Here is a 25,060-nt window from a genome sequence, read left to right on the forward strand (position 1 = left end):
ACCAATTACTGCTCTGATTCTCATTTGTCTTCTGTTTATTTATTGTGAAATTCTAGAGCACACACAAATGTATGTGTGTGCATTTATGTGCAGGTATCCTTTAAGGGCAATGATAAAAACAGATACTTTGTTATTGGCATATTTGTTACCAAGCCAATAAGTAGAACATGATTGTATCCTGGAAGGTATGAAAAATTCACCAACTGTTATTCCATTTATAGTCAATGGACAGTAGGGTTCTTTTTAGTGTATTGAGACATACTTGTGTATCTCTTGGTAGACATGCTACGGACTTTCTCTAGTTGTATGTATAGTAGGAATTGTTCTAGGGTAGGGTATAAATATTTCAACTTTAGCGTTGAAACAGCCATACATTTTCAAAAAGGTTGTACCATTTTACACAAATTATACTATCAGCACTACATGAAAGCAACATTTACGTTTAGTGTAGTAATATTTAAATTGTATTTTTAATCTTAATTTTGTGCTTTCTTGTTGTTTGTTGTTTTGTCACTAAATCATGTCCAACTGTTCTGCAACCCTGTGGATTGTAGCCTGCCAGGATCCTCTGTCCATGGGATTTTCCAGGCAAGAATACCAGAGTGGGTTACCATTTCCTTCTCCAGGGGATCTTCCCAGACTAGGGATTGACTTCAAATCTTCTGCATTGACAGGCAAGTTTTTTACCACTGAGCCACCAGGGAAGCCCTGTTTTCTTTCTTACATTTTTAAAAATAGCTCTCTCCTTGCCCTTTTTTGGATTTATTTCTTTTTCCATTTTCTCTACTGAAGTTGGGGTTTAATGGTCTTGTTTGTTTTCGTCTGTGGTTACGTTATAAATTTCAACTTGCCAAGGTCTAAAATTGATCACTATCCTTACACTCATGAATGAAACAGGGACTTAGAATTTCAGTCATTCATTCCTTCTATGAATTTATATGAATGCATTTAAATTGCTTATATAATCACAAAATATCATAATCATTGTTGCCATCGTAATCTTTTTTGTAATTTTACACAGTGTTTACCCATCTGTTGACTACTTTGTATTCCTTACCTCCTTTATCTCAGTCCTTCCATGTGGGATCATTTTCTGAATGAGAGTCTCTTGGTGGCAAATTGGGTTTTTGTTTTTCTGAATGTTTTATTTATTTGTATACATTCTTGGAAGTTTTTGCTGGATGTAGAAGTTTATGTTCATATCAAGTTATTTTTCTCTAATGACGTTAAGGATCATCCCATAGTTGCTACTGAGAAGTCAGCTATGAGGCATGAGTATTACTTCTTTGAAGGTGGTGTTTCTTTGAGCATATGTAAGGTGACTTATGTTTGTTCTTTTACCACTTGCCTGTGATGTACTCAGTGTGAGTCTCTTGTTATCTATCTTGCTTGTGACTTGACTTCTCATCTGTGGTTTAGTATTTTTCATCAGTTCTCAGATATTCCTTTCCATAATGTTTCTGTCCCACTTGCCCTCTCCTGTCTTTTTAGAAGTCTGATTAAGCAAGTGCTAGACTTTCTCCCTCTATCCTGTATGTCTCTTAATCTCTCTTTTTTATACTTTCCATTTCTTTGCCTCTAGCTAGACTTCTTTCTGGACAATCTTATGATTGTACCATTTCACTAATTCTTTACTTCTGCCTAATTTGCTGTTCTGTCCCTTCATTGAGTCTTTAATTTCAGTTTTTATATTTTTCATTTTTATGAGTTATATTTATTTTAATTTTTCATTTTAATTTTTATGAGGCTGCAAGGTATTTTATTACTTGAAGGTTTTAAAATATAGTTCTCTAAAGGGCGTATTGCTTAAAAATCACAGTGTTTAATGTTTTTTTATTAAAATATGGTTTTATATTCATTTCAGTTTTACAGCATAGTGATTCAATATTTTTACAGATTATACTCCATTAAAAATTGTTACAAGACGTGCTTATCCTTGTAGCTTATCTGTCCTATACACAGTAGTTTGGGTCTGTTCATTTCATACCCTCAATTTGTCCTTCCCCCTTTCCTCTCCACGTTGGTAATCACTAATTTGTTTTCTAGACCTGTTAGTCTATTTCTGTTTTGCATATACATTTATTTGTTCTTTTTTTTTTGTCTAAATTGCAGTGTAGTTGATTTATAATGTGTTAGTTTCAGGTGTATAGCTAAGTGATTCAGTTATTCACATATCTATATCTGCATCTATATGTCTGTTTCAGATTCTTTTCTAAGTTATTATAAGATTGAATATAGTTCCTTGTGTATTTGGTTCTTTTTCAAGAGTGCTTACTCTTCAGTAAGTTTTGGAGCATCTTACACATACAGATTTTATATCTTTTTCCACCTATTCCAAAGTCTTACATCTTTCTTGAGTCTGAGTCTTTTTTTCCCCCCCTGTGGCTTCTCATTAAGGGAGTCATTTCTTGTGTGTTTAGAGAGTTTTCATGATGATGTCATCTTTGGAATTTTTATCTTCAAGCTTCAGGCCTTCAGATCAAGGATAAGCAAACTATAGCCCATAGGCTGGACCTTGTGCAATATTTTTTAAAGATTTTTAAGATTTTATTGGAAGACAGCCACACCTGTTTGTTCACTCACTGTCTGTTTGCTTCTGTGCTACAACTGCAGAGCTGAGCAGTTGCAACAGTGACCGGATCACCCACAATGCCTAAAATATTTACTCTCTGGCCCTTCACCTGGAATGGTTTGCCTACCTCTGTTCTAGGGTACAGTCAACCTGGCACCACTTTATACTGACTAGCTTGAGACTTACTGAACCGTGTATATAGTGAGAATGTGGCTTGTCAACCCAAATGAGGTCATCTGGTGGTTTTGAATTCTCTGCCTAATGTTTTTGAGATTCGTCCATAGTTATGTTTATGAGTAATTCTTTTCTTTTAATTGCCAAGTGGTTTTAAATCCTTAGGGGGAAATTATTTTTCCCTTTCACTTAGCACTAAGGTTTGACACAGGCAATTTATTGGGCTGGCATCTGGGAGTGAAGGATGGGTGATTTCTTCTTTCTCCTTACTTAAAAGATGTGGTCCTTTGAGATCCCACCCTTCAGGGAAAGAGTTTCTACTAGACTTCTCACCATGGGCTGGCCTTCAACTTTTTATCTGGTCCCTTAGGTCCTTGTTGTTGTTGTTCAGTCGCTCAGTTGGGTCCGACTCTGTGATCCCGTGGACTGTAGCATGCCAGACTTCCCTGTCCTCTACTATTTCGCAGAGTTTGCTCAAACTAATGTCCACTGAGTCAGTGATGCCATCCAACCATCTCATCCTCTGCCACCCCTTCTTCTCTTGCCCTCAGTCTTTCCCAGCATCAGGTCTTTTCCAAAGAGACAACTCTTCACATCAGGTGGCCAAAGAATTAAAGCTACAGTTCAGCATCAGTCCTTGCAATGAATATTCAGGATTGATTTCCTTTAAAATTGATTGGTTTGATCTCCTTGCTGTCCAAGGGACTCTCAAGAGTCTTCTCCAACATCACAGTTTGAAAGCATTGATTCTTCTGCACTCAGCCTTCTTTATGGTCCCTGAGGCTCTGGAAACCACTGCTCAAGCTTGCTTGGCTCAGCCAACACCCTCAAGATGAAGGCCAATAGCTGGCCTCTCCAGTCCGCTTATCTTCCGAGGTAATGTATCTTCCTCCAGTCTTTGGCGTGAGTACCTTCTTGCTAGTTAATGTGCTGTGCTGCGCTTAGTCGCTCAGTCATATATGACTTTTTTCAATCCCACTGACTGTAGCCCACCAGGCTTCTCTGTCCATGGGGATTCTCCAGGCAAGAATACTGGAGTGGGTTGCCATTGCTAGATAATGGAAGTAGTCAAAACAGTTTTCTTTTATCATATAAAAAGAGGATGGGTGCATGTTGGTAGAAATAAGAGTTCTAGAAAGCAATAGCTTTCTAAAAAGTTTCTCTGAGTCATTTTAATATAAAGAGCAGAGCACTTCCTTTAGGATTAGAACTTAATTTACAAATTAAGTACTGTGCTGAAGGTTTTTTGTAAGATGAAGTGATAAACAAGAAGATACAGACCAACACAGGGAAAGCTCTGAGATTCTTAACAGTCACATTGCATATGATAACCTAATGGCATGACGGCAGCTGAAAGCAGGTGCAGTGGTATTTTCTGAATTTTTGGCTGAATGACAAGTTCTCTGACTGCCTATGGTCTGAGTTGACGTGGGCCGAAGTCCCTTCAAAGCCTTTGATTGCCCTTCACAGGGGTCAAAAATCTCCTTGATGGGTGCCCCCTGCTGTTGTAGGAAGCATACAGCAGTTCTGGCTACTCAATGGTCTCTTGGAAAATATGCCCCAAAACAGCTTTTAAAATAGAATATTTATGCCCTGTCTTGGTGAGCTGAAAAACCGTGAATCCCTTTGAGCTTTAAGCTATGATTAGGGTGTGGGATGCCTGGAAGACAGGGGCCAAAAAGTCAGTCTCCTTGCAAGGTGAAATATGATACTACTTTGAAAAATAAGTGAATTTAATTTTTTTGGAGATGCTTTCAAAATTATATCCCTTCGCTTAAGATACATTCTTGCCAGTTATACAAACCAATTGGGAATGATAGCTTTCTTGGGAAAGCCTTCAAATGGCTGTTTCTCTAGCTTTATAAAGTAAAACACATACGTGGTGCCTGCTATGTGTGCCTGGTCCAAGGACACAGCAATGACAAGGAATGACACAGTTACTGGGCTTACAGAAATCCACAGGAGCAGCTGAAAAGCAAAAAATCAAGGCGCATATTTGGACAAAACCATCACAAGGGATTCAATGTGATCTTTAACTTTTTTTTTTTAATATATAAACCTAGGATAGTAAATGCCTATGCATTCTTTAGCGTAACTTTAGGAAGAGTTTACAGAAAATTATACTCTTCTTATAGCTAGAGTATAGCGTCAACTCAATGGAGCTCTGTAACTGGGAGAAGAGAGTGAGCCTAATCTATGGAATGCACGCCTGATAGTCAACATTGCCAAATGGACTGAACATTTGACCTTGGTTAAGACCTGCTTATTATAGCAACCATCTCATACTGGCAACCCTGACGTCTTGTTTAATCGCTCAGTTGTGTCTGACTCTTTTGCAACCCCATAGACTGTAGCCCTCCAGGTTCCTCTGTTCATGGGATTTCCCAGGCAAGAATACTGAAGTGTGTTGTCATTTCCTTCTCAAGGGGATCTTCCTGACCCAGGGACCGAACCCATGTTTCCTGCATTCTATGTCTCCCGAGTTACAGGCAGATTCTTTACCACTGGGCCCGATTGTTGCTAAATTGGGCACAAGTGAGAGTTCCAGACTTCTAACTGGAAAGAATTTTCCGTGCTGGTTGTTCTCAAGGCAGGTTCTGAGGTTGTCCTTGAAGAGCCAGAATTTTTTTAGGATGGGACAGAGGAAGGATTCTGAAACCCTGTCTTACCCAGGAGGTTCTACAGTAATTTGGTTAATGAGTGGAGTGATGAATGAGATACTGTGGCTTTAACCAATAAATCCCTTGGTTTAATACCTCTCTTTGGGAAATGCTTTTTTGGGTTTTTTTTTCTGAAACAACTAATTTATTATTTACTTAATTATTTATTTTTGGCTGCGCTGGGTCTTTGTTGCTACCTGTGGGCTTGCTTTCTCCAGTTGTGGTGAGTGGGGGCTACTCTAGCTGCAGTGTGAGGGTTTCTCATTGTGGTGGCTTCTCTTGCTGTGGAGCACAGGCTCAGTAGTTGTGGCGTGTGGCTGCGGCATGTGGGATCTTCCCAGAACAAGGATGGAACCCATGTCTCCTGCATTGGCAGGTGGATTCGTAACCACTGGACCACCAGGGAAGCCCTGGAAAATGCTCTTATTAAACAGTGGTTTTGTTTAGGTATTTAGCACATACTTTAGGTAATACAGATGATGATTCTGACTCTGCTAGTACGGAGGCCCTGTGATGCCCAAGATAGGAATCCACACCACAGGAGTTTCAAATCTGGAAGTGAAAACAAGCATCACGAACCACAAGAGGAAGTGGCAAGACCGTTGTTGTTGTTTTTTTTTTTTTTGGCCCAGGCACACAGTGCTGTGGAGTCTGAAGAAGTGGTTAATGCAGGGGATGAGAGGGCATGTGGAAGGGAGGACATTTGAGCCATCTCTGGAGGGTAAGTGCTCTCTGATGAAATGAGGGAAAATGCAGATGAATGGATTCCTCATTCCTTATGTGCACCTAGGTACACCACGCCCTCCCTTCCCCCCGCCCCCCGCCCCCGCCTCAACAAAAACAAAACAAAAGCCTCAGTAGGAGAGGGTTGTTTATAACCACGGAACTGTTTGTCTGTGAAGTGTTTCCTGTTCTTATTTTTAGAGCCATTTACTCTTTCTCTCCTGTTATTAATGCTACCTGAGCCCAAACCATCTTCATCTCTCACCTGGGCTACAGTAAGAATCTTTCATCGGATTAACCTGCTTCTGCTCTTCTCTCAAAAATAGTCTATTTGGTGACTGCGGATCACCAAATAGCATCCTAGTGAATGATTATGATCCTTTAGAATCATAATGGAATCATGTCACTTGCCCGTGAAATGAGCCCTGTGGTTCCTTCCTCCATGGACAGCTCCGCCCTCTGTGCAGGTTCTGATACCCTGAGCAGCCTTCTGACCCCCGGTGTGGGGGCCGCCTTACACTGCACCACCTGTGGCCTAAAGACCGGATGCTTCAGGAAAGGGAGAAGCAGAGAAAGGGGAGGTGGGAGAGCCATTCCTATTTTTTGTATTTTGAGGAGGGGACAGCAGGGGCATTGGTTAGTGGTTGCAGAGTGTATCTTTTTTCCAACCTTTACTTTCGATCTTACGTGTTTCTTTAAATTACACATAGATAAGTGTACATATTTAAAGATCCCTGGTGGCTCAGATGGTAAAGAATCTGCCTGTAATGCAGGAGACCTGGGTTTAAGCCTTGGTTCAGGAAGATCCCCTGGAGAAGGAAATGCAACCCACTCTAGTATTCTTGCCCAGAGAATCCCATGGATCGAGGAGCCTAGTAGACTACAGTCCATAGGGTTGCAAAGAGATGGACATGACTAAGCAAGGAGCACTTTAACTTTCACTCTAAATAACAGGGTCATTTTCCTGCATAAATTTTTTTTTTGATGTGGATGCTTTTAAAGTCTTTATTGAATTAGTTGCAATATTACTTCTGTTTTATGTTTTGCTTTTTTGGCCCCAGGGCATGTGGGAATAGGCTATGCTACCAGAGATCGATGCCTCACCCCCTGCATTGGAAGTCTTAACCACTGGACTGCCAGGGAAGTCCTCTCCTGGATGAATTCTGATTTTGCTTTAACAAACAAGGAATTTCAAAATGTTTTAGGGCTATGTTTTCTTTCGAAAACTGAGATCTGATGGTTGTTTTTATTGTTCAGTTGCTAGGTCATGTCCGACTCTTTGAGACCCCATGGACTGCAGCACGCCAGGCCTCCTGTCCCTCACCATCTCCTGGAGGTCTGGTAGTACTATGAAACAAACTGAGATCTGATATTACTGTGCCGCAGAGGGTAAATGTTATCTTTACTTTTGCTCATATTCTTTCCTGTTGTTGCCATGCTACAGTACTGAGAGCAAGCAACTTCTCCTACCACAGAAGTTGGTACATCCCCTCTAGGCTAGCCAGTTAGAGAAGTTCCTTTGTTCCCAGTGTGAACAGATGACCCAAGAGTGTCAAGAAGAGTCTTTTGAAAGAGCGAAAGGCATATAGGGGAGATAAGTTCTTATTTTTTTCTGAGGTTGCACATGTAGATCTCAAGATCCTGGGGTCATCTTTGCTGCACATGGAGAGCAGCTTGTTGAGAAAGAAGCCAACATAGAGGAAAGTAGACAGAAAAAGTGGGATTCATCCTGATGGTACAGTTTGATAGCCTTCATTCACTCATGCCTGAAGCTAGAAAACCCCATGAATTTTGAGATACAATAATCGATAAACTATTTTCCCCCTACTTAAGCTAGATGGGTTTATATTTAGAGTGAGTTTAAATTTTTGGCTATAGTATGTTGAAAATGAAACAGTCCTAAAACAAATAGCTTTGTAAATACATATGTATAGTTTATATACATATATGTGCACATACACAAGAACTTTCCAGCTAGGAATTTTTTTAACTTTTAAAAATATTTATTTATTTGGCTGTGCTGGGTCTTTGTTGTGGCAGGCAGGGTCTTCAGTTGTGGCATGTGAACGCTTAGTTGAGGCATGTGGGATCTAGTTCCCTGACCAGGGATTGAACTTGAGCCCCTTCCATTGAAGCCTGAAGTCTTAGCCTCTTGACTGCCAGGGAAGTCCCAGGAATTCTCTTTTTCCCCTCAACTGAAATCTTTGGAACTCCAAAACATAATACTTTCACTGGATCAGGGATGGGCTTCCAAATGCCCAGAGCCTCATTCACTCAGTCGCCCTTTGCCTCCATCCATTCTCTCTGGGGCAACGCTGTGAAATCCTGGGGCTCTGCGAGACAAAAATGAAAGCCCATTTTTGGGCAATGAATGTGCAATGTGTATTTTTTAGGAATTTCCCCTTTAGTTAAGTAGGGCCTAATTTTAGTGGTTTAAATATAAAACAAATACAATAAACCTGTTATTGACTATTTATAGAATTTAAACATCTCCTTCAGGGTACTTTTTGGACAGCATCAATTATCACGCTAATTAAATATTAATGTAATTAAACCTGAGTCCAGCTGAGATAGGTAACTGTGCCATGAGCTCCTGGCACCTTCCTGCCTACTGCAGAGCACCTGTCTGAGGTAGAGAAGCCAGTGTGGGTGTTGCGCCTAGACAAGGCAGACCTCAGAGTCACGGATTCTTTCAGCAGCTGCAGAGCACAGAATCTTAGTTCAAGGTCAGGGCAGACAGCCAGCCAGTCTGAGCCTGTCCTGAGCAGTACAAAGTTATCACACACTCACAGGAACTAGAGGGAGATTTTTCAGAAGTCTCCCTCTCCCTTTAGCAGTGAGCTGGAGAAAAAGAGCACTTGAGACCCCATTACCTCTTGTGATGAATCTATACCCGACTCCAGCCATCTCCTGAGGGAAGTCCCCATATTCAGCAGAACACACACACATTGTCTAATGCTGCAGAATGATAGGTTTTGATATAGGGCACACCACTCTGCCTGCAATGTGGGAGACCAGGGTTCGATCCCTGGATCAGGAAGATCCTCTGGAGAAGGGAATGGCAACCCACTCCAGTATTCTTGCTTGGAGAACCCCATGGACAGAGGATCGTGGCAGGCTATAGTCCATGGGGTTGCAAAGAGTCAGACATGACTGAGTGACTAACACACTTCATTTTCACACACACTTTCACCCACACCATTTTAGATGTTTCTGACATCTAAACATAAAAGGGATAATTGAACAGATTCTCAAAGGGGTTTAATAATAAAATACTGGGAATTAGAGGTTCCACTGTAGTTACACTTTAACGGGGGCCATGAGAAGGCTGGTGTCAGTGCTTTTCTTCTGTAAACAACCCTCTATTATTAGGAGAGAATGCTTTTGTTGTTGTTTAGTTGTGTCTGACTCTTTTCGACTCCTTCGACTGTAGCCCATCAGGTCCTCTGTCCCTGGAATTTCCCAGGCAAGAACACTAGAGTGTGTTGCCATTTCCTTCTCCAGGGGAGCTTCCCTACCCAGGGATAGAACCTAGGTCTCTTGCATCTCCTGCATTGACAGGCAGGTTCTTTACCACTAGTGCCACCTGGGAAGTCCAGGAGAGAATGCTGCATTGCAGAACAACTCTCAGAATCTCAGAATGAGTAAACCATGGCAACCTTCTATAAAGCAACATAAGAAGTAACCAATTTTCTCTCCTTATGACTCTGTATGACAGTCTCTAGGTCCATCCATGTCTCTGCAAATGGCACAGTTTCATTCCTTTTTATGGCTGAGTAATATTCCATTGTATATTTGTACTACATCTTTATCCATTCCTCGGATGGACATTTAAGTTGCTTTTATGTCTTGGCTATTGTAAATAGTGCTGCAATGAACATTGGGATACACGTATCTTTTCAAATTATGGTTTTCTCCAGATATATGTGCTCAAGAGTGGGATTGTTGGGTCATATGGTAGCTCCATTTTTGTTTTTTTAGGAATTTCCGTACTGTTCTTCATAGTGGCTGTGAGATAATATCTCATTACAGTTTTGATTTGCATTTCTTTAGTAATTATTGATGTTGAGTACCTTTTCATGTGCCTCTTGGCCATCTGTATGTCTTCTTTGGAGAAATGTCTATTTAGGTCTTCCATTCATTTTTTTGGATTGTGTTGTTTGCTTTTTTTTTTTATATTGAGCTGCATGAGCTGTATCGTATATTAATGCATATATGTGAAATCTAGAAAAATGGTACAGATGAAACTATTTGCAAAGCAGAAATAAAGACACAGGCATAGAGAACAACTGTATGGACACCAAGGAGGGGAAGAGGAGTGGGTTGAACTGGAGCCTGGATTGACATATATGCACTATTATGTATAAATGGATACAAGAACCTACTGTATGGCACAGGAAACTCTACTCAATACTCTATGGTGACCTAAATAGGAAGGGAATCCAAAAAAGAGGGGCCAAATATACACGCGTGGCTGATTCACTTTGCTGTACAGCAGACACTAACACAGCATTGTAAAAAAATATACTCCAATAAAATTTTTTAAAACAGAAGTAACCCGTTTTCTCATTGTAATCTGGGAATCCCAGTCTGTATTAAAGAAAAACATTTTGGCTTTTCCTTTGACCCTGTTTTCTTTTGCTCTTTTCTTTTCTTCTATTTATAGTGTGACTCCTTCAACACTCAGTGTGGCTTTGGTCGCCTGTGTTCAGTTCATTTAGCTTTGCTATTTTTAGCACATCATTGAGGTAGTTTTGGATCAAAATCATGTGCTTTGGCAGCACAAGTCATTCAGCTAACAAAGGCGTAGTAATCACTGAAGTGAAGCCAAGTCAGAATTTTTTTTTTTAAGAGTAGTATTTTCCAAGTGGTTATGTGAATTCTAGCGAGATTTGCTTTGGAGCAAGAAGTATTTATTTCCCAGGACTGATCTCATTTCCTTCTAAAGTGGTCTCATCAAATAATTGCTTGCATCCTTAGAAGAAAATCCAGTTTCACAGACACAAGCCAAAGTCTGTGACCAAAAGTTCAACTTCATGTTCTACTTAGAAAGTAAATAATGTCAATTAGCACCTTTAAAAAAAAATAATGGGAAATTGCTATATTATCAAAAGATTTTACATTTCTTCCTTCTCTTGACTCCTAATAAATTCCAATTCAGGAGATTTTATTCTGCTGTTGTTATATTTACAGATGAAGTTGAGAGAGTGGATCTTCTAGTGGCAGTTCAAAATACTTTGTGGATTAACCACCTGTCCTGTATCTATAGCCCAACGTTCTGAACAAAAGCTTAGAGACAGTGATTCATTCATTTACTCAGTGATCACTGAAATAGAACCTTTTCTGACAACCTTTTGATTGGGGAGAAAAAAGCATTAATTTTTCACGTTGATTGTTGTCTCACCCTTTTGTCTGTGGGTGTGGCCATGAGGCAGGAATTAAGTCTGCCTACAGATCTTCCTCCAGTCTTGGGCTACATGTCCCAGCCCCTCATTGTGGTGGTTGGGGGGGCAGGGCGTGGCCAACATTGGTGCGTCCAGCTTTTGAGCATGGCTTGTGAGACTGGCTCCTAGTGCTCCTTGTGGAGGGGCCGGAGGTGGTCCCTGCCATGTTGGCAGATTTGTTAGTGGCCAGTGGAAGTTACTGGGCTTCCCAGGTGGCTCAGTGGTAAAGAATCCACCTGCAAAGCAGGAGATGTGGGTTTGATCCCTGGGTTGGGAAGGTTATCTGGAGAAGGCGATGGCAGCCCACTCCAGTGTTCTTGCCTGGAGAATCCCCATGGACAGAGGAGCCTGGTGGGCTACAGTCATGGGGTCACAGAGTCAGACAAGACTTAGTGACTACACAGCAGCGGCAGCAGTGAGAGCGGTTGGCATTTGAAGACTGCTGAGGTCAAATAGGGTTGAAGGAGACTGTGTTTCTGTTTATCCCCTGGTGTTGGATTTCCCATTAAAGCTGCTAGATTCATGCAATTTCCTGGAAGAGAAAGGAACTTGACCTGTAGCTGCTTCAATAGGTGGATCTGTCTGAGCCACACAGCCAAGCATGTGGTCACTGCTTCTCTTACTTTTTAAAAAAGTGTTTCATGGACATTTTTATTGTTATTTAATTTTTTTTTTTTTTTGCCATGCTGCGAGGCTTGCGCGTGAGGCTTGCTTGGTATGTGGAGTCTTAGTTCCCTGACTTGGGATCAAACCTGCACCCCTGCAGTGGAAGTGTCACGTCCTAATCACTGGTCGGCCAGGGCAGTCTCCTCGCTGACTCTTTTGAGTTGCGAAAGTAGGTGTCATTGCTACTGTGTGTTCTGTATACCAGGGACCCTGACCCTAGGATGTAAGAATTATTATCCTCATTTTTCAGGTGATCAGGAGTGAAGCCCACAGAGGCTAGGAGGCTACCTAAGGCCCCACAGTTTTTGAGATGGAGTCACAGCTAGTATACATTTAAGATATTTCTTTGTAAATATTTTACTGCTATATTTTTCAAAATGGCTGCCACTCCTTATCACTTGTTTTCCTCAATTCTAATTCTTTGCCTCAGCATTCCAATTGCTTTTCTGATTCATGATACTGTATGACTTCTGGTTCTTCTCTCTCACCTTTGTCTCCCCATCAACCTGTCTGGCAATCTCTGAACCCTTTACCCTGCCCTGCCCTATACACGCAATTGGAATCTTCCTTTGGGCTCACTCCTTTCTTCTTTTCTGTCATCACCATTCAGGCAGCGTTCAGACCTGTTCACTCCGTTGCTAGACTGTAACAGTCTTGGAACCAAAACTCTCCAAATCCAAAGCCACCATTAGATTCAGCTTCCTAAAATACCCTTTCGTCCTGTCCTGGTTCCTTACTTGATGCCAAACAAAGGTCAGTTCCTTAGCCTGGAATTCTAGGCTCCCCACAGTATGGTTCCAAACTAATAAAATTGTTATTTGTTTATTTAGATTTATTTATGTACTAATTTTTTTTAGGACGCCCAAGGTGGCTCAGGTAAAGAATCTGCCTGCCAGTGCAGGAGACATAAGAGACGGTGCGATTCCTGGGACGGGAAGACCGCTTGGAGGAGGAATTGGCTACCCATTTATTTTTGGCTCTGCTGGGTCTTTGTTGCTGTATGGGGGCTTTTTTCTAGTTGTGGCAAGGGGGTGCTACTCTCTAGTTGCAGTACGCAGGCTTCTCTTTACTGTGGCTTCTCTTGTTGTTATTTAATTTTTAATTTTTTTATTTTTATTTTTATTTTTTTTTAGAGCATGGGTTCTAGGACACATGGGCTCAGTAGTTGGGGTGCACAGGCTTAGCTGCCCGCAGCATGTGGCATCTTCCCTGCCCAGTGATGGAACCCGTGTCCCCTGCATCGGCAGGCATATTTTTAATCACTGGACTACCAGGGAAGGTCCAGCATCAATTTTTAAAAATCTATAAAATGGGCATAAAGTTGTTACTGAAATAATATATTTAAACACTTATTAAATTATAAAATATTCTGCTTATGTGAGGTGTTAATAGTATCTTCACAGAAAACTCTAAGATGTAAATAGGGAAGGAATTATTCTTCGTTTTAGAGGGGAGTAAATGAAAACAGATCGGTAACAGGGTTTGTGGTCACTGTGAATTAGTGTTGAGGGCAGGACTCAAATTTCTGATTTACTGTCTAACACTCTTCCATGATGTCACATCCAGTGTTCAGAGGAGTGGAAGGTGTACAAACCAGAGGAGGTGGTAGGAAGATGTATTTTTTTAAAACATGAGCAGATGAATGCAGTGATTTCAGAGCTGTCCCTGTGGAGTTGAACCTAAGGCATCTCTCTGCAGAGGCTGTATATTTGGTTGTCAGTACATTGAAAAGAAACATAGCTACATTTTAGGTATGTTTTAGTTAAATTAAAAGATGGACAAGTATTTATTTTAAGGTGATGATTGAGATACCTTCCCCATGTGTAATGGAATTTTCTTTTTTGGCAATGCTGAAGACAGTTCATTTAGCTGCATATGTCGTCGGTGAAATTTCCCACATGCTTACACGAAACATTTGTCTTCTCCAGATGGCCTGTGTAAAGCCCAGTTGTTCTTCCAAATAAATTTATAGTTATGACAACTGTGGTATCTCTCTAGACTACATGAGAGTTTTTTTCTTGGAAAAGGAAATGGTCTCTTTCCATTCAAACAGGGAAAGTGGGCACCCAATTGTATTAAGGCTGAAACTTGATGGGGTCTGAATTAGAGAGGTTAGTAGGTTAGGGGTCCTGCTTTTATTCCCTCTCCATCCTTCAAATCTGTGTGGTCTTAAGCTCCCTCCATAAAAGAACCCCAAACATAAAAAGATCTCCAGAAAAGGGTCCACAGATTTTTTTTGTCAGTAATACCTTCCTTTCTTTGTTAAAAATTCAAACATTTATTATTCAACAGTTAATATGTAAGAAAGAATGTCTGCACCACATACATAATTAAGAAACTTACTAATAAGTTGAACATGGAACCACCAATCTGCTTCTGAGCCAGGACATGGTTAATGCTATTCAATTGATCTGTGGTTCATTTCCTTCCTCCTTCTTCCCTTCCCACTATGAACCACATTGTGCTTTCCAAAATTTTCATGAGCTGACTATATTTATAAAGAGTTTTGAAAACTTTTTAGGAGAATATGCAATATGACTTCAGATGTATATTTATCAATACAGTAATTCTTTGCTTCATGCTGAGGGCTTTCAATCTATGGTCTTTGAAATTCACAACAGTTCTATGAACTAACTTGGATGGAAATTTTATACTTTTGCAGGTAGAGAAAAGAGGCTCACCCAGGACTCATAACTGATGAGTAGGTATCAGACTTGAGGTTAGAACTAGAGCCTTCAGACCCCAAGTCCTGTGATCTTTGCTCATAACGACATTGCGCATGAATGAGTAGCTGCTACCGAGTAGATTTCCAAGGAGAAATCCATCTTCCTGACCTGATAGAAATTATCACTGCAGGTCACAGTAGTAGACCACAGGAGCTTGTATTGTTAGCAGATTCAGAGACTCAGGGCCATGTAGGGTACCTTATTTTTCCTTGTTTTCTCAGTCCTCGGCATGGTATCTGAAACACAGTAGGCCCAGGTTAGAAGCCTGGGTTCTGGCGTCCAACATCATGGCATTGCAAACTGGCTCTTCATTCAGTAGCTATGTGACATTGAGCAGATAAATTAACCTCTGTAAACCCCAGCTACTCCCTTGTAAAATGAGTTTAATCATACCAATTCTCAGGAGTGCTGAGAGGAGTAAATGAGACAATGACTATGTAGTGACAGCAGAGGGATTGCCAGGGAGCAAGCACTGAATAGATTGTAGCTAAAAATAAAAAAAAGAGTGTCTGTTTCCATGTCCTTGGGCGAATCATTTGATTCCATCTGTTCCCCGCTTTCCAAAGCTTCAGAGCCTTATGTGTGCAGGGAGGGGGTTAGACAAAGATGAATTCTCAGGTCTTTCGAGCTCTGACTTTCAGTGAAGCTAAATACAGTTCCCAAGACTTCTGCTGTGTTAGTTTATTATTTGACTTTCGAAAACCATATCCAAATGCCTTTGTTGTTTGTACTTCCAAGTCCTCACGTGACACACAGACTAGTGTGACAAGATAGAACTGCAAAATAATAACCAATGCTTTTCTTTTCTGCAATTTTCTTGTTGTTCCATAGGCTACTGCTAGCATTCACTGCTTTGGCCCTAGAAAGTGTAAAAATTGAGTTTTATGTGATTAAAAAAAATGCATAGCAGCATTCATTATTATATTGAAAATCAGGCTTCCTATTGGAAAAGTCAAACTTTTGAAAGAAAAAAGGAGGCCTTAAGCATTGAGTTACCTTTCTAACTGTGGTCTGGAAAGCATGCGCAATGGTGCAGTAGTAGCTTCCCATCAGACAGGCATTAAAGTCTAAGTCTAATGTTAGAATCCAAGTTTCAGACAGAACGTGACTGAGACTTTGATGCTGTTGAGTGTCTGAGATGAGCCTTCTGCACTGAACCATGTAGTGGAGGTGGAGGATGAGAAAGGAGAGACATTTTTAATTCATCTGGGAGATGTCAGAGGGGAGAGGACCTGCCTCTTATTTCCCACGTGAGCTTTAAGGCAACAAGCCTTGGAAGTCCTTCTGTCCCAGTCCCCATACTAAGATGGCGCAGCTGAAGAAGAGCGGAATGGTGGGGCGTGTGTAGGCACAATCTCCTCCCACGGCTCACCTACAGGCGCGAGTGAAGTTGCACAGAGTAAGTTACCAGAACGGGTGGGGAATTGATTGGAGAAGCCTTGGAGCATGGTTGAGGAGGACCCATGATGACTTGTGTGGGGGTGGTGGCCAGAGGAAAGGAGGGAGGCACCAGACACTTCTGTGTGCAGAGGGAACTGAGGTCTGTGAAGCGAGGAAGGATAGGATGAATCGTGTAAGCGACAAAACCAGCCTGAGAGGAGACCACTGGAGAATGGCCGGCGGACTGTATTCCTGTGGATGGTAGGCCAATAGACTATCCTGCTTAGTCTGGGAGAGAGGTGGACACAGTTACCAGGCATGCCGGCTGCTGTGTGTTTTACTAGATTAGCTCCAAAGTGTCATTTTTGTTTTTTTCTTTTTTGCCCCACCACATAGCATGTGGGATCTTAGGTCCCGGACCAGGTACCAAACCTGCAGTGGAAGGGTGAAGTCTTAACCATTGGATCCCCAGGGAGGTCCCCCAAGGTGCTATGGAAACCTAGCCACAAGTTTCAGAGCTCCCTGGGAACAGACCCCCATATCACTTGCTACTTAATATTAAACTGTAATATTAAAATATTCAATTATTTTTAGTCTGTAACTTTTCCTCTTGGGATTTGAGTTATCTGGTTGTTTGTTCTGCTGTTAAAAAAAAACAAAAACCAAACCACCATCTCCTCTCCCTAACCCACCACTGGTCATCAGGCTTCTGAAACTGAAGAAGGAAGAGTGAAGAAAGAGGGAGTTAAAGCCCTGAAATGGGGAAATAGTTCAGAAATAATACTTTCTTAGCAATAAAAATACTATCTTATTTTTCTGTGCATGTAAGCAGCTTTGCATACATCCCCTCGATTGATCCATGTAAATTACGCTGTTACAGATGAGGAAGAAGAGACTCAGATTTCTAGATTGAAGCTCTTTCTGCTGCCATTATGATCAGAAACACAGTGCCTAGAGGTGTGTGCCTGCGTGTACTGTGCCTGTGTTGGAGGTGGGGGAGAAGGTGTGGGGACTGAAGGCAGATTTTTCTAGAGGAAAATGTCAAAACAGCCCAATCACTCAACAAAGGCATGATGAATGAAGGGATAGAGTGATTTGCTTCAACAAGTCATGAGGATCTGGCTTTAGATATACAGATAATGGCCCTTTTAACTCCCATTTTCCTTATGACATCATCACGTACTGTTCGTCAAAATGTTCTGGGAGGAAAACGCCAGAGCTCAGAGATCAGGCCAATTATTGTGGAGACTCTTTTGAAAGATTATTATGCTTCACTCTGCTCAAGGGTACATGGCACACCGTAGGACCCAGAAGAATCCACACTAGGTTTACAGGCTCTAAGGGACATATGGACTCTTCTGTGTCTTCCTTTTTTTTTTTTTCTTGAGTAGCAGAAGCATCCCCCTTGACTGGGTTCTTAGTGGGCCTGTCAATCAAGATGCCCCTCCTTGGGCCAAGGGTTGATCACATGATCCACTCTAGGCCAATCAGATTCCCTCTCTGAAATTGGAGTCTGGACTGAAATGTTCAGGTGGACTGAAGTGATTCACTTTGAGGGAGACAACTTGAAGAGAATCTGGTTGTTATTTCCTGCTACCGAGATCTTCAAAGCTGCTCTGTTTCCTCCTTGGGGCCTGATACTTTTCTATTTCTTTTGACTTGATAAGTTACCACATGCCCTTCTAATTTACTGCCTTTAGTTTAAGTCACCCCAGAGTTAATTTTGGTTGCTTCAGTCTAAATATCTCTAACAGGACTTTCCTGGTGGTCCAGTGGTTAAGGCTCTGTACTCCCAATGTTGGGGGCAGAAGTTGGTTCCTGCCTGTGTCGTAGAGCAAGAAGAAAAGAGGAGGGGAAAAACTCAGGCTTCCTTCATTGCACAGCATAATAAAAAAAAAACTCTAGGAAGTACAGCGGTAGTACAGTGTTGCTCAGTATTTTCTTTGTTGTGGGCAGTCTTCATATTCTATGCAAATACTTTGTACATTTGCTAACTTGTGGAGAAAAAGCCCTTTTCAGGCAGAAGACAAGCTGGAGCCAGGTTAAACAGTTAATAAAAGTGTGGGAAATCTGAGCTCACCAGGAAACAGTGGGTTCAAGAAGAGAAAAGGTAGTTATAAAGATGTCTATTGGTTAAGAACCCTGTGTAGGCACTGTTTACAATATCCAGGACATGGAAGGAACCTAGATGTCCATTGGCAGATCAATGGATAAGACAGCTGTGGTTCATATACACAATGGAATATTACTCAGCTATTAAAAATGCATTTGAATTAGTACTACTGAGGTGGATGAAACTGGAGCCTATTATACAGAGTGAAGTAAGTCAGAAAGAAAAACACCAATACAGTATATTAACGCATATATATGGAATTTAGAAAGATGGTAACGATGACCCTATATGTGAGACATCAAAAGAGACACAGATGTAAAGAACAGACTTTTGGACTCTGTGGGAGAAGGCGAGGGTGGGATGATTTGAGAGAATAGCATTGAAACATGTATATTATCATATGTGAAATAGATCACCAGTCCAGGTTCGATGCATGAGACAGGGTGCTCAGGGCTGGTGTACTGGGATGACCCTGAGGGATAGGATGGGGAAGGAGGTGGGAGGGGGGTTCAGGATGGAGAACAGATGTACACCCGTGGCCGATTCATGTCAATGTATGGCAAAAACCACTACAATATTGTAAAGTAATTAGCCTCCAATTAAAATTAATTAATTAATTAAAAATAAAGAACCCTGTGTAGGGTTGGAGATCAGGTCAGGTTTGATCCATCTATGGCCAAGAGAGTTTAGGGAGAATTCTTGTTGGGACAAGAATAGATCAGAACTTCTTAGTCAGCCTCTTCCTTGGGCAGTGTGTGTGCTGGAAACAGGTTGGATGCCAGTGACTGGCATAGATCTTAGGCTCCCTGAGTTAGACTGTTCTCCCAGCCTGAACTGGACTGGACCCTGGAGCTGTCCTGTGAACCTGCCATTGTTTATCAGGACATAGATCTTGTCCTGATAAATAATTGTACCTGCTTTGTAGTCACTCTCAGCCTTCAGGAAATTGTCTCAGATTTGTGACACTCATTTGTTTACTCATTTAGTAAATATTTATTGAATGCCAGTCCCTGATATTGATGCTAAGTACCTAGTGGTACGGAATAGATACAGTTCCTTTCTCAAGGGGATAGTAACTATAGAGACGGGGAGAATGATATTAAGCATATGCTGCTGCTGCTGCTAAGTCGCTTCAGTCGTGTCCGACTCTGTGCGACCCCATAGACAGCAGCCCACTAAGCTCCTCTGTCCCTGGGATTCTCCAGGCAAGAATACTGGAGTGGGTTGCCATTTCCTTCTCCAATGCATGAAACTGAAAAGTGAAAGTGAAGTCACTCAGTCGGCCCGACTCTTAGTGACCCCATGGACTGCAGCCTACCAGGCTCCTCCGTCCGTGGGATTTTCCAGGCAAGAGTACTGGAGTGGGGTGCCATTGCCTTCTCCGATTAAGCATATAATTACACATTGTACCATGTGCTAAGCAGGAATATTGCAAATTGTGATTAGGATGTAACATGTGATGGTGTTTTACTATCAAAGGAAGGGCTATGGAGAGAGACTTTTCCCTGTAAAGAGGGTTCACCAGCTTTCATTCTGATGGTAAGATCTTTGCATTTTATCCAAGAGGCTTGGTGCGATACATTCTGTAAGATACAGTATATTTTTGTGTTGGTTTTATGTGTAGTATGTTGTAACTGAAAACTGAAGGCAAAGCTTTAAGAAGACCTCTTGGGCCAATGATGTGTGTGTGTTCAGTTGCTCCATTGTGTCCAACTCTTTGTGACCCCGTGGATTGTAGTCCTGCCAGGCTCCTCTGTCCATGGGATTTCTGAGGCAAGAATACTGGAGTGGGTTGCCATTTCCTTCTCCAAGGGATCCTTCCAATCCAGGGATCAAACCCGAGTCTCTTGGGTCTCCTGCACTGCAGATGGATTCTTTACCACTGTGCCACCTGAAAGCCTGTTGGGCCATTTGGTGGGCATTGAATCTGATTTAGAGACGGGGACATAAACTTGTGACTCTAAGTTTCAACAGGGAAAGTGATTTAAAACTCATTAAAGTTGTGTTTGGCTGTGAAGAAAGAACAGATAATGAGGCTAATTGCATGGGTGCATCATAGGAGTTAGGAGATCTCAGCTGTCATATGACATGTTGATATGACTAAATAAAAAATTATTTATTTTTAATTGAAGGATAATTGCTTTACAATACTGTGTTGGTTTCTGCCATACATTAATATGAATCAGCCATAGGTATATATATATCCCCTCCCTCTTGAACTTCCCTCCCACCTTCCACCTCATCCCACCCCTCTAGGTTGTCACAGAGCTTTGGTTTAAACTCCCCGGGTCATACAGTAAATTCCCACTGGCTGTCTATTTTACATATGGTAATGTGGATGTCTTCATGCTACCCACTCCGTTCGTCCCACCCTCTCCTTCCCCTTCCCCCACTGTGTCCACAAGTCTGCTCTCTGTGTCTGCATCTCTGCTGCTGCCCTGCAAATAGGTGATATAACTTAATTTCCCAAACACATTGTAGGTGCATCTGTTATCCTGAAAGAAATGACCAAACCTCACCTTTTCACATTTGTTCAACACGTTAGTGATTTGACCATCACCTGAAGACCGTCGTTAAGGGCAGGATACTCTGTGAGGTATACTGTGACTACCAGAATGTATATGGAATCATCTAGAATGAAGCAATTTTGCTATCAGTAAGAATCTATGTGGTGCATATGCATGAAAGTGAAAAGTGAAAGTGAAGTCACCCAGTTGTGTCCGACTCTTAGCGACCCCATGGACTGCAGCCTACCAGGCTCCTCTGTCCATGGGATTTTCCAGGTGAGAGTACTGGAGTAGGTTGCCATTGCCTTCTCCAAAATAAGATCTTAGACTTTGGCAATCATCCTGAGTGGCTGAGAAGTCTTTGGAAGAATGCTTTAGGTGCCATCTTGTGGTCGGAATTATGAATGTATTGAATTCAACTCATCTTCAAGTTTCCAGAAAGACTGTTTAAAAAGTTTATGAGGTTCCCATCAGCTATTTATTTGGTGCTCTATGATGACTAGATCGGAGAAGGCGATGGCACCCCACTCCAGTACTGTTGCCTGGAAAATCCCAGGGATGGTGGGGCCTGGTGGCTGCTGTCTATGGGGTTGCACAGAATCAGACATGACTGAAGAGACTTAGCAGCAGCAGCAGCAAATGACTTAGATGGGTGGGGTGGGGGTAGTTGAGAGGGAGGTCCAAGAGAGAGGGGATATATGTATGCATATAGCTGACTCACTTCATTGTACAGCAGAAACTAACACAACATTGTAAAGCAATTATATTAAAAAAAAAGAAAAAAGATAAAGGTTTATGAGGACTTCTGGGCTGTTCAGACTTAAAACCTCACCCCATAGAACTAGTGTCTTAAAAGGAATTTACATTATTTGGCTATGACAAAGCCTTGGTCTATTAATCAGTTCTCTTTCTGTGTCAGTTGATAGACACCTGTTTCAAACTGTCTTAAAGAAGAAAGGTGTTACCTTGCAGAACTGGAGAAGCAGCTGCAGGAGCCAAGGCCTTGGGGGCTAATTCCATGTCCTGTTGTCACCAGGACCTGCCCTTCTGTTTCTCATTTCTGTTTGGTTTTATCCCCTCTTGCTTCCAGGAAGAATGCTGCTAGAAGTCCAGATTTCAAATCATTTCTGCGTTGTGACTCAGGTTCAGATAGAAGAATCTTGAAGGAAGGACTTGGGCCCGATTTGGGTCCCATGCCAAGCCTGGTACCAATCATGCCATAAGGGGAAGGGGGCACCCTGAACAGCCAGCTAGAGTCTGTGATCACGCCCCATGGTTGGGGGTGGAGGAGAAGGCACCTTAGCAACATGAACATGTTACCATAGTGACGGAACCTGTGGGAATGCTTATAGGCAAATGAGCAAACAAAAGGCACGACCCGACCCATTATAACTGCACTACTTGGACCCCAGCACACATCCAAACCCTTCCTCGGATCTGAAAGGGCCCAAATACTTTATCCCGAGTACATGCAACAACATAAGCTTACCCCCTCTTTAAGCAGAGGCAACTCAAAGATGCACTGAGCTGACAAATTCAACACCAACAGTTTCAGGATTTCTAGATGATGTACATTCCTCTTAGGTCCAGATAGAGTGTCCAATCTTGGCCCAACAATCTGTTTCCATTAAGGGAAAAAAAAAAAAAACAAAACTCAACCACAAAGTCAGTTCACTTGAGTTGATCTATTTTGGGTGCCCTTAACTTATCTTTGAAAATTTCCTAAAGAAAAAAAATCCTCTGAAAAACATGTCAGTAAGTCAGACACTTCAGAGACATTCAATCACGTAGTCAAATAAACAGTTATTTGAAACTCTCCTGTTTGTCAGTTATTTTAGTTCCTGGGAATATGTCCCTGGTTTCTCTGAACTTAAAAATCTGGAAAATAATTACAATACTAAGCAGTAAGGGACTGTAGAAGGAATCGCATATATGTTTAACTTGTAGCATTTTTCAGAATTCTGTATATTTCACAAGTGGTCTTTATGGAAAATTAAGACCGCTGAAATAAGAGAATCTCATTGATACAGAGAATAAGGACAAACATCAATAGAACCTCACAGAGTTAGCCATATTACTGGGAATAATTTCAAGTGAAAGATACTTGGCAATGGTTTGCCTATTTTCTTCTTTTGAATTTTTCTAGTCTTTTGTTCCAAACAGAGTTTGTGCACTTGAGGGCTGATTAATCATGAAACAATGTTGAATCAATTTACATTATTCATTAATTAGTTTCAGAGCTCATTATCTTGTTGGTGTTTCTAATATAAAGCAAATTGAATGATTTATTTTAAGACCTACAGTTAGCTTAATGATTAGAGAAGAAGGATAGAGTAGTGCTTAAGAGCATGGGTTTTGGCACTGTATTGATTAAGATTTGAATCCTAGCTCCACTCTTATTAATTGCCTGACTTTCAGCACCTTTTTTAACCAAAGTCTCCGTTTTCTGATCTGAGTGATGGGAGCAATAGCAGTACTTACCTTATGAGATTATTGTGAGGGTTTGATAAACGTATAACAGAATTAGTAACTAGTGCTTCCCTGGCTCAGAAAGTTAAGGATCTGCCTGTAATGCAGGAGACCTGGGTTCGATCCCTGGGTTGGGAAGATCCCCTGGAGAAGGGCATGGCAACCCACTCCAGTATTCTTGCCTGGAGAATCCCCATGGACAGAGGAGCCTGGCAGGCTACAGTCTACGGGGTCGCAAAGAGTTGGACATGACTGAGCAGCTAAGCACAGCACAGCACACACATTCTTTACTGATTGAGGGTTGCTTTGGGGGTGTTAACTCCCTGACACCTTTAGCTGACCATTTTGTACCCAGTGGAAATCTTTAGTTGGGGAGATGCAGGTATAGTCCTCGGTATAGAAAAGCATCAGTATGGCTAGAACTCTCTGTTGAGGCTATGAGTGACTGAGTGTGGGTTGGGGGGATATGGGTGGGGTACCAGAAATGTGTGCTAGAAACTTTCCCATGAATCCCTCTTAGCTATGTTAGGTGCCCTCACCCTGTGGTTCCACGGACTCTTTTTTTCTTTAAACTTTTAATTTTATATTGGAGTATAGCCAGTTAACGAAGATGTGATAGTTTCAGGTGAACAGCAAAGGGACTCGGCCATCCATACACGTGTATCCATTCTCCCCCAAACTCCACTCCCATCCAGGCTGCCACATCACACTGAGCAGAGTTCCACGTGCCGTACAGTAGGTCCTTATTGGTTATCCATCTTAAATATAGCAGTGTGTACAAGTCAATCCCAAACTCCCTAACTATCCCTTCCTCCCATTCTTCTCCCCTGGAGGCCGTAAATTCCTTCTCGAAGTCTCCACAGATTCTTGTTTCTTCCCTTATAAAACCTACCGCATTGTACACATTGTCTATTCTTTCTCCTGGGCTATCTCATTTCTACGTGGGCAGGGACAAGATCCACGTTGTTCACTGTGGTGTCTCCAAGCCTAGGTGATTAGTAAATATTTGTTGACTGCATGTTCTGATCAGGAATAAATAAATGTTCATGGCAAAAAAAACTATATGAATATTAATAAAGCAAGTTTTTGTACTTTGTATTTCTACACATAGGATAGTACTGCTGAACTCTTTCAACACAAAGACATGAATGCTTGGTTTGAATCCATCTGATCTGGGGTCAGACTTGAAGGAAACTTGTCTTTTACAATTTTATGGTCCATGGAAAAAGTAGAGATCAGATATTTCTCTCTCTTAAACAAATATGGTAAGCAGGGAGTAGCTTCCATGAAGGTAAGATGGAATAAAAATGTTATTGTTTGAAGTCTTTTAAAAAATTTATTTATTTTTAATTGGAGGATAATTGCTTTTCAATGTTGAATTAGTTTCTGCTGTACAATGAAGTGAATCAGCTATATGTATACATATATCCCCTCCCCCTTGAGCCTCCCTCCCACTCCCCATCTCACACATCTAGGTCATCACAGCACTGAGCTGAGTCCGTGCTATACAGCAGCTTCCCGCTAGCTGTCTATTTTATGATAGTGTATATTGGTTCTGTTTGTGAAGTGACTTGTCAAAGTTTCCCAAAGGGAGTGTGCCTGCAGGTTCAGTTACTCAGTCATGTC

General features: G+C 41.6%; 1 long non-coding RNA gene across 2 annotated transcripts; it reads right to left on the reverse strand.

Annotated features, from left to right (window-relative positions):
* Positions 1-7,795: 7,795 nt before the first annotated feature.
* Positions 7,796-22,391, reverse strand: LOC133249801 (uncharacterized). 2 transcript variants are annotated; one of them, XR_009737106.1, is made up of 3 exons: positions 21,931-22,391; positions 20,978-21,089; positions 7,796-8,462 (listed from the first exon to the last, which is right to left on the reverse strand). It is a non-coding gene; the product is annotated as an uncharacterized LOC133249801 (long non-coding RNA). The 2 variants fall into 2 exon arrangements; XR_009737105.1 differs by lacking the exon at positions 7,796-8,462 and adding an exon at positions 15,079-15,824.
* Positions 22,392-25,060: the final 2,669 nt, after the last annotated feature.

The sequence above is a fragment of the Bos javanicus genome, chromosome 6 (genome assembly GCF_032452875.1).
Source record: "Bos javanicus breed banteng chromosome 6, ARS-OSU_banteng_1.0, whole genome shotgun sequence".
Classification (NCBI taxonomy): domain Eukaryota; kingdom Metazoa; phylum Chordata; class Mammalia; order Artiodactyla; family Bovidae; genus Bos; species Bos javanicus.